Source organism: Macrobrachium nipponense, chromosome 28 (assembly GCF_015104395.2).
Source record: "Macrobrachium nipponense isolate FS-2020 chromosome 28, ASM1510439v2, whole genome shotgun sequence".
Lineage (NCBI taxonomy): Eukaryota > Metazoa > Arthropoda > Malacostraca > Decapoda > Palaemonidae > Macrobrachium > Macrobrachium nipponense.
In genome coordinates this window covers 45,838,753-45,848,752 of record NC_087217.1, presented here as the reverse complement: position 1 = coordinate 45,848,752, position 10,000 = coordinate 45,838,753, and positions in this window count along the sequence as shown.

Genomic DNA, 10,000 nt, shown 5'->3' with positions numbered 1-10,000 from the left:
ATGCGTGTCGTGTGACGTCATAGGACTCAATATTTTTTTTTCAATGATTATTTCTGATTTTATCTGTCATGCGTAAAACTAGACGGTTCGAGTTTTAGAATACATGAATATATTTACGTAGTGGTTAAGGGACTCACTTATTATAAGGTAGGTCGCAACGTCAGTGCACCTCGCGGGGTGCACTGTAAGCAACTCCTAACACTTGATTCGTAGTGCAACTACTTTGAGGTTTTCCTCCTGTTAATCCTTCCAGAACTCTTTACCATCAACTAACTTCCCTTTCAGCCCTGAATGACCTCATAGGTCCCAGCGCACGGGCTTTGGCCTAAATTCTATATTCTATAGCTCTCACTCACTCTATAGGTTTCACAGGCCTTAATGTGACCCTCTGACGTTCGCACCAGACCCCTGGGCAATGATTTTTTGGGGGAAGATCTTTCCAGCTCTTTACCCTGGATCATTCCCCCCCCAGCCCCGCCCCCGCTCCCTCCGCGCCGCAAATAATCCGGAGAACATCTGATAATGGCGTGTGATGCCCATTGATGACAAGAAATTCCAGATTATTATTATTATTATTATTATTATTATTATTATTATTATTATTATTATTATTATTATTATTATTATTTGGGAAGGGTTCGAAAGCTTTATAAGGTGTCTTTAAATTATACACGAACTCTCAATTTTGTATTTATTATTGTGGATCCCTTAGAACATTATTATTGATTATTATTATTATTATTATTATTATTATTATTATTATTATTATTATTATTATTATATTATTAGTTATAAAAGTCTCATTGTCGCATTAGTCACCAAAAGGGTGAGAAAATACACAGTTGTGTAAGTGTATATATATATATATATAGATATATATATATATATATATGATATATATATATATATCGATATATATATATATATATATATATATATATATATCGAATAATATATAATATATATATATATATATATATATATCTATATATATCGATATAGATATATATATATATATATATATATATAGATCGTATATATTATCGATATATATATATAGATATATATATATCGAGAATATATAGATATTAATATATAATATATATATAATTTATTATAGAATATATATATATATATATTATATTATAATATATATATTATATGAAGTAATAATAGTCCACAATTATGTAAAAATGTGTACTAAAAATACATAAAAGACGGGAGCTTTCGTCTACTTGATCAGTAGACCTCATCAGCCGTACTGATTTTTCCTTTTCAAAAAATATATACAAAAAAGTTACGAAGGACAGGCAGGACTCTGGAATCGTCCCCAAGGGAGATAAGAACCAAAACAAATTATCTCAATCATGTTATTCCCTCGTTCAAATGTCTGGCCAAAAAGACGAGCCGATCGTCGTGGTTTAAGAACTACCTCCTCTGTGTGTTCGGCTGTTCCCCTCGTCCCAAATCTCTGCATCGGTACCTGCAATGGGGGTTCCTCCTTCCAATGCCTGGGCAGGAGAAAGAGAGACAACCTGGGCAGTAGGAGTGGTGCAAACAACGTCTGTACTAATATTTACAGTTGTAAGAACTAAATAATTTAAAAATGTATTCTCTTGGGTAAATGATTTGTTAAAGTCAAACACGTTTAAAATATTAATAAGAGCCCCTTCAACTACTCTGCGTCTACTTGCGTTATTATCTTTGTAAATTACTCTCGCTCTTCCCAGTCAATTACATGCCCTAACTCTAACGTGTGTCTGGCAACTGAACTATATTTCGATCCCATCCTACATGATCGCTTATGCTCCTCTAATCTTATACCTAATCCCCTGCCTGATTCCCCATAATAACACTTATTGCAATCTTTACACGGTACCACGTAAACCCCAACGTCATCTTTCCTTTCTATTTCATGATTCCTAATCAACTTTGATTTTAACGAGGTATTATACCTAAAAGCTAAATCCAACCTATTTTCCCTATTCTGTTTTAATAAATGCTGCACCCTTTCCAAACTATGATGATAAGGAAGCGGAATACACTGATTACTTTTGAATTCACATTTCCCCGTCGGTGGATTATAAAAGTTTTTTCTAGCCTTGGTAAACGCTTGGTCAATAAAATATTTTGGGTAACCCAGTCTCGTTAAAAACCTCTCTTATATGTTCCATTTCCTTGTCCATGTACTGTGGATCACAAATCCGAAGCCCTCTCGTTACCATGTTGACGATTACATTAGACTTTATACGTTGGCTATGGTATGAATAAAAATGAATGTACATCTCTGCGTTGGTGTCTTTTCTGTATACACTAAATGTAAAGTTAAAAGTAACAGGGTCATGGTGAACCAGAACGTCCAGAAATGGTAAATTATTGTCGACCTCAAATTCAACAGAAAAGTTAATGGATGGCATCAAATTATTAACAAATTCTAAAAAACCGTTAAACTGAATAGCACTACCTTTATAAATCAAAAAGATATCATCAACATATCGGACCCACAGAAAAGGCTTAATGTCCTCAGGACAACGGCTAACTAAATCCACTTCAAATAATTCCATGCACAAATTAGCCAACACTGGAGACAAAGGTGGCCCCATAGCTATTCCGAAGTTTTGTCGGTATCCCTGCCCTCTGAAACTAAATACAGTTGAGCTAACGCAAAGCTTAATCAAATCAATTAAAATGTTAACAGGAATTTGTGGATTAAAGGTACCCTCCCTTTCTTTTTCCTTGAGTTTGTTTAAAACGAAATCTAATGGGACATTTGTAAATAATGCATTAAGGTCTAAACTAATCATTTTACCCTCGCAATGGCCTATATTCCGTATTCTCTCAATAAAGTCTGATGAATGACGTAAATGAGAAGGGGAGAATTTACCCAAGAAATCACTCAGAATCGTCGCTAACCATTTAGCCAACTTTGACTGAGGAGCACCACACGTTGACACTATGGGTCTCAATGGGCACCCCGGTTTGTGAGCTTTAGGTATGCCATAAAAATACGGAAGGAACGGATTCTTATCAGAAGTCATTTTAAGTAAATTATCACGCAAATCTCTATCCATGACCCGGCTGCTGATAGCCTTAAGCTGCCTATTAAATGCTTTCTGTATCTCACTAATCGAAGGAATCGATACAAGTTTCGTATATGTATTTTCATCATCCAATAATCTAAAAATCTTATTGTTGTAATCATCAGTGTTCATAATAACGACTGCCCCACCCTTATCTGCCTTCATAATTTTAACTTCTTTATTTCTACTTAACCTGCTAATCGCATCTCTGTGTCTGCGGGGTAACACTGTTTTCTGTGGTTCAATAGCACAGGCTGCCAAACATCCCTTTAAAAAATTAATTTGAGAATCTTGATTTTGATAATTGAATCTATTTATAATGCTTAGTCCTTCAACTAAAAAATTATCCCCAGAACCCATGCAAAAACTGAACCCTAAACACAAGGCTTCTTTTTCTTCAGTGGTTAAAACCAGTGAAGATAGATTTAAAATGAGACCCTCCCTAAAAACCTTCGACCATGGTGAGTTTCAACATAACCTGTCTAATTTATCCATTAAAATACGAAACTCACCATGGTCGAAGGTTTTTAGGGAGGGTCTCATTTTAAATCTATCTTCACTGGTTTTATATTTTATATATAGTATATATCTACACTTACACAGTTGTGGATTTCCTCACTATTCTTCCCCCCCAGCCCCGCACCCCAAATATTCCAGGGAACTATCTGATAACGGTGTCTGATGGGCATTGATGACAAGAAATTCCAGATTATTATTATTGATTATTATTATTATTATTATTATTATTATTATTATTATTATTATTATTATTATTATTATTATTTGTACTTAGGAAGCAGACCCTCTCTCAAGCATACTTTATTAAAAGTAATGGCTACTTCAGCAGCGTTACACTTGTAGAGATTCTTTATTTTGGGAATAGCGGCTTTTTCCGTGCTACTTAAACAGGCTAGTAGAGCGCCAATAGAGGTCATGGTCAAATACAGGGTCAAAATAGGTGCATATATTTGAATTTTACAGATAAACTATGATACCATAGTCATCAAAGTCATTAACGATTTCTCTATCTCTCTCTCTCTCTCTCTCTTTCTTAAAGCGAGCTTTCGTCTGGAGCTGCCAGACATCCTCGGGCTGGGAAGCTGAGGGTGGACTGATCTTGGTGCGTTGTTGTTGTTGTTGTTGTATTAAGCCAACACTTCTTGTTGGCACGGGCCTTTCCCTTGTTCGGCCCGTAGATCTTGGTGCGGTGTCCGTCCTCCTTATATCTGTGGCTGACAGCAGGGGGTCTGCCCCATGATTGTCTCCTATTGGCTGGTGGCGGTGAGTCTTCGTTTTCATTGGTTGCCTGAGCCAGGTCTCAAACCACTTTTTTCGAGCCGATGGTTGCGTTGCAGCATATCCTGCAGCCGCCTGGACATCCTGAGCGGCGCTGTAACGTTGATGGGCGTTGCGCTACGCTGTGGGACGTCACAGCTAATTTGATTTCCATCGGCTGCAGGAGTACCTCGTTCGGGGGCGTTGTCTTCAAATTAGCCGTGACGTCCCACAGCATAGCACAACACACATCAACGTCACAGCGCCGCTCAGGAGGTCCAGGCGGCTGCAGCATATGCTGCAACGCAACCATCGACTCGAAGAAAGTGGTTTGAGACCTGGCTCAGGCAACCAATGAAAACGAAGACTCACCGCCACCAGGAGACAAGCATGGGGCAGACCCCCTGCTGTCAACCACAGATATAAGGAGGACGGACACCGCACCAAGATCAGTCCACCCTCAGCTTCCCAGCCCTTGGATGTGTGGCAGCTCCAGACGAAAGCTCGCTTTAAGAAAGAGAAAGAGAGAGAGAGAGAGAGAATCGTTAATGACTTAGATGACTGTGGTATCATAGTTTATCTGTAAAATTCAAATATATACACTTATTTTGACCCTGTATTTGACCATGACCTTTTTAGGCATGGAAAAAGCCGCTATTCGCAAAATAGAGAAGAATCTCTACAAGTGTAACGCTGCTGAAGTAGCCATTACTTTTAATAAAGTATTATCATTATTATTATTATTATTATTATTATTATTATTATTATTATTATTATTTTTATTATTATTATTATTTGGGAAGGGTTCGAAAACTTTATAAGGTGTATTTAAATTATACACGAACTCTCAATTTTGTATTTATTATGTTGGATCCCTTAGAACATTATTATTATTATTATTATTATTATTATTATTATTATTATTATTATTATTATTATATTATTATTATTATTGTATGCTGGAAGTAAACCCTCCTTTAAACATGTTTTATTAAAAGTGATTGCTGTCTCAGCTGCATTAATTTTATAAAGGTTCTTCTTTATTTTTCTAATTATTGTTTTCTCATTGTTGCTTAAACTGGTGAGCAACGCACTGAAGGTTGACATATCTCAATTATGTAATACTCGAAGCCGACTGGATTTTTATTGGTAAAAAATTCCAGTGGGGGTAGTCAAATTTTCGGGTGTATCCCGTAGAGTTTATTGCAGGTAGAATTGATATTAAATTCTATTCTTTTTGTGGGCCCGCGATGCCAAATCATATATTCCACTCATGTTGTAAGGGATTTGAAGGCAGCATAAGTTATACAACGCAAATGTACTTTATTTCTAATTAATTTTTGCCGATTATTGAAACCCCTAGTGATTTTCTGGCTTTTAACAACAGAAAAACAACACGTTTTTTCTTAAACTTGGCAAAAATATTTTCCAGCGATGCCAATTCTTCTCTCAGGTGTTAAGCTGACCTTAGGGCATAAAGACGTCAAACAGCCGGGACTAAACCCCCTACTGGGAAAGGTAGTCGTCGCTTAATTGTCTTTAATGCTGGGGTGGTACCATTCTTAATGCAAATATTCTTTTCAGTTCCCAAAATTAATTTACTTATATATATAACGAATTGTTTCTTAATAGTTTTGTATTTATAACGTGCAGTAATATTATCTATATAATATAGTCTCGTCATTCTTGTCAATTATTATCACTATATGACATTCATGACCTAAATAATAATTTACTTGTTTTGACAAACCCTTATGAAGATATAAAAATAGAAAAATGATAAATTGAATAGCTGCCGATAATTTCACTTGTATATTTAGCCGCTCTCGCTCTCTCTCTCTCTCTCTCTCTCTCTCTCTCTCTCTCTCTCTCTCTCTCTCTATATATATATATATATATATATATATATATATATATATATATATATATATATATATATATATATATGTATATGTATATATACATACAGTAAATTAACACAAAAACAAGTAAATTAAAAGTGCGGAAGTTCAGTGGCTTGTGATGATCACAAGAAAGGTCCTAAAAGAGATTTAATTAGACGTATATGAAAAACAGAGACCTGGAAGAAAGGAAATATTTTCGAAGGACTGCCAAGGCAACAGGGAACCCCCAGAAGTATACTGCTCCCATGAGACATTAACAAAAGCCAAGGAGGGTAAACCTCCTTGACAGACGGACGGATTAAAAGGGGTAAATGGGAAGGGTAGGCCTTTAAAAATTCGAGAGAAGTACATTTGGCAACGTACGGGCCACGCCCAAATCGCCATGAAGGAGCCGATAGGGATATAGTTATAAAATCTCAATTGTCGCATTAGTCACTAAAAGGGTGAGAAAATACACAGTTGCGTAAGTATATATATATATATATATATATATATATATATATATATATATATATATATATATATATAGTATATACCTATTTTAAGGGTCTAAAGCCTCTATAAATTACAAATTGGACCCTGACTAGCTTAATATGAATCAAGTTCCTGTTATACCTTGCCAGTCAATATTGGCTTATTAAAAAGTTTCAGAGAACAAGACTTTTCTTCCTTCTTTTTATAGAATCATCTCTGCTGTGGTGAGTACCCCAGATATATATAAAACTCTATTCGGGAGCCAAGCTCACCGCTTGATTGTATGGTAAGGCTTGAGCTCATTGTGTTCAGTCTTAATGACATTGAGCTTTTGTGAATGGAGGAAAAATGGAAAATGGTCTTTCGTGTTCAAAAATGCCGAGTTGTTTGTACATTTGAACTTCCAGACGCCTGATTAGCTGTTACTGTACGAGCGTGAATACTTTGAAAAACAGAAATGGCCGGGTGAATTGTGAAATTTTAGGAAAATGGGACTTTTTTAAAATTTCGACCTCAAAGTTGCCCATTGGTGTTATTCATCACCAGTTGTAAATGGCATGCTGGGACGTGGGGACGTTTTATAATTTTTCTGCCCCTCTTTCTAAAAAAAAAGCTTCAACCGTAATCATACAAGGCAGTTAGTAATCTTCTTTTCGTGCGCATGCGTCGTGATGGTTCTAATGCGTGTTTTGCGTATAGCCGTCTGACCCTTTTCTGTGAAATTTCTAAATTCCTTTTTATAATGTAATTACTTTCATTGTAACAAAGACTGATGATGCATCGGGATTTGCCTGCGAAACGTACGTTTTTTTATAATAAATTTCGACTTTCTCTTAGATGTACATGGACTGGAGACTATATATATATATATATATATATATATATATATATATATATATATATATATATATATATGTATATATACATGTGTGTGTGTGTGTATGTTTGTATATATATACATACATACACACATATACACATATATATATTTATATGTGTGTGTGCTTGTGTACAAATGTATATATAATATATATATATATATATATATGTATATATATTGTATATATATATTTATTTATATATATATATATATATATAGACACATATATATATATAATATATATATATATATATATATACACACAAAGACAAAATTAGAGCCACAAAACTAGTCATTTTCTCCTCGACAGTGAACTAAACAAACATGTACATTTCTTACTTATGTCTCATCAGAACAGAACACAATTTAAAACTGTAGAATCTTATTAGCGTCTCATGATCGCCGGAATCACTTTGCCACTAGTAGTTACGAAAAATGTTTTTGAAAGCGAAATAAAAATTCTGGATCACTTCATTTGATTTCCTGGAAGCCATCCCAACGTGTTCAGTCGTCAGTAAAAAAGGAATAATTTTCATTCTATTTTATTTTTTAAAGGTAGATCGACGTTTGTCTTTCAGTCCCCCGTTGCTGGGCAAGACTCTTTCATTTTGGCCTTCATTTGACCTGCCACGGGATACTTGGTGATGTAAGGGGGCTTTACAATGGATTTTTTTATGTATTTTTTAATTTCTTTTTTTTTTTTTACAATCTTCTCATAGCTCGTCAACATTGAGACAGAATCGTTGAAGGATTTGCTCACCCATAAACTAGTATTATTTTCTTGCTTATCACATCCTCATCGTAACCTTGAATTATGGTAGATTCACATCAGCCGTGAGTTTGATGTATAGGCCAGTCCCTTACGACGCTCCTGGTTGGCTGTTGATAAGCCAATGAAAGGGCTGGAAACTCTCAGTCTCTCGAGAGAGTTCACATAGGCAGGATCTATGTTCCACCTCTCCTGAGGGATGCTTTTGAAAGACGTATCCCTCAGGAGAGGTGGAACATACATCCTGAACCATGCGAACTCTCTCGAGAGACTGAAAGTTTCCGGCCTTGTGATTGGCTTATCAACTGCCAGTCAGGAGCGTCGTAAGGGACTGGCCTAGACATCAGATGCACCGGTGAAGTGATTCTACTATAGCATGACTACCCAAGAACAAATCTGGTATTTTAGTAATTTACTTACATTTTTCGTATATATTTATTAACTTGTTTATTTCTTTTTTTCTTTTTTGATGAGTTATTTCTTCCCATTACCTTCTCTGACATCTTTCTAATGAACACTGCATTTTCTGGAAGCTTGAATTTCAAGCCAGTGGTCCCTGAGGTGGGTGGACTTGTTCGATAGGAATAGGGTTCATCTGCTCAATGATAATAATAATAATAATAATAATAATAATAATAATAATAATAATAATAATAATAATAATAATAATAATAATAATAATTTTTTTTTTTTCTTGCTCTATCACAGTCCTCCAATTCGACTGGGTTGTATTTATAGTGTGGGTTTCCTAGTTGCATCCTGCCTCCTTACGAGTCCATCACTTTTCTTACTATGTGCGCCGTTTCTAGGAACACACTCTTCTGCATGAGTCCTGGAGCTACTTCAGCCTCTAGTTTTTCTAGATTCCTTTTCAGGGATCTTGGGATCGTGCCTAGTGCTCCTATAATTATGGGTACAATTTCCACTGGCATATCCCATATCCTTCTTATTTCTATTTTCAGATCTTGATACTTATCCATTTTTCCATCTCTTTCTCTTCAACTCTGGTGTCCCATGGTATTGCGACATCAATGAGTGATACTTTCTTCTTGACTTTGTCAATCAACGTCACGTCTGGTCTATTTGCACGTATCACCTATCTGTTCTGATACCATAGTCCCAGAGGATCTTTGCGTGATCGTTTTCTATCACTCCCTCAGGTTGGTGCTCGTACCACTTATTACTGCAAGGTAGCTGATGTTTCTTGCACAGGCTCCAGTGGAGGGCTTTTGCCACCGAATCATGCCTCTTTTAGTACTGATTCTGTGCAAGTGCCGGGCATTCGCTTGCTATGTGGTTGTTACGGACTTTGAGATCTCAGAGACAATGTTACGGTGTCGAAATATCCTGGAAAGGGTCGACACACTGTTACGGCCTCTGAGAGAGGTCCGCTTCAGGTTCGATATGAAATAATAAAAAAAAAATATTTTTCAACACCAACGGTTGAAACTGGGGATACGAATATAGAAAGAAACACAAACACAACAAAGGTTTATTTACAAGCTTACTAACAAAGGTAAATGCAGAATGGTATCTCCTATTTACATAAAAAGATGGAATCTTACACAATGCATGAACTGGGGGGAACAGTGAGGATATTAAAATACTTGCTAGTCAA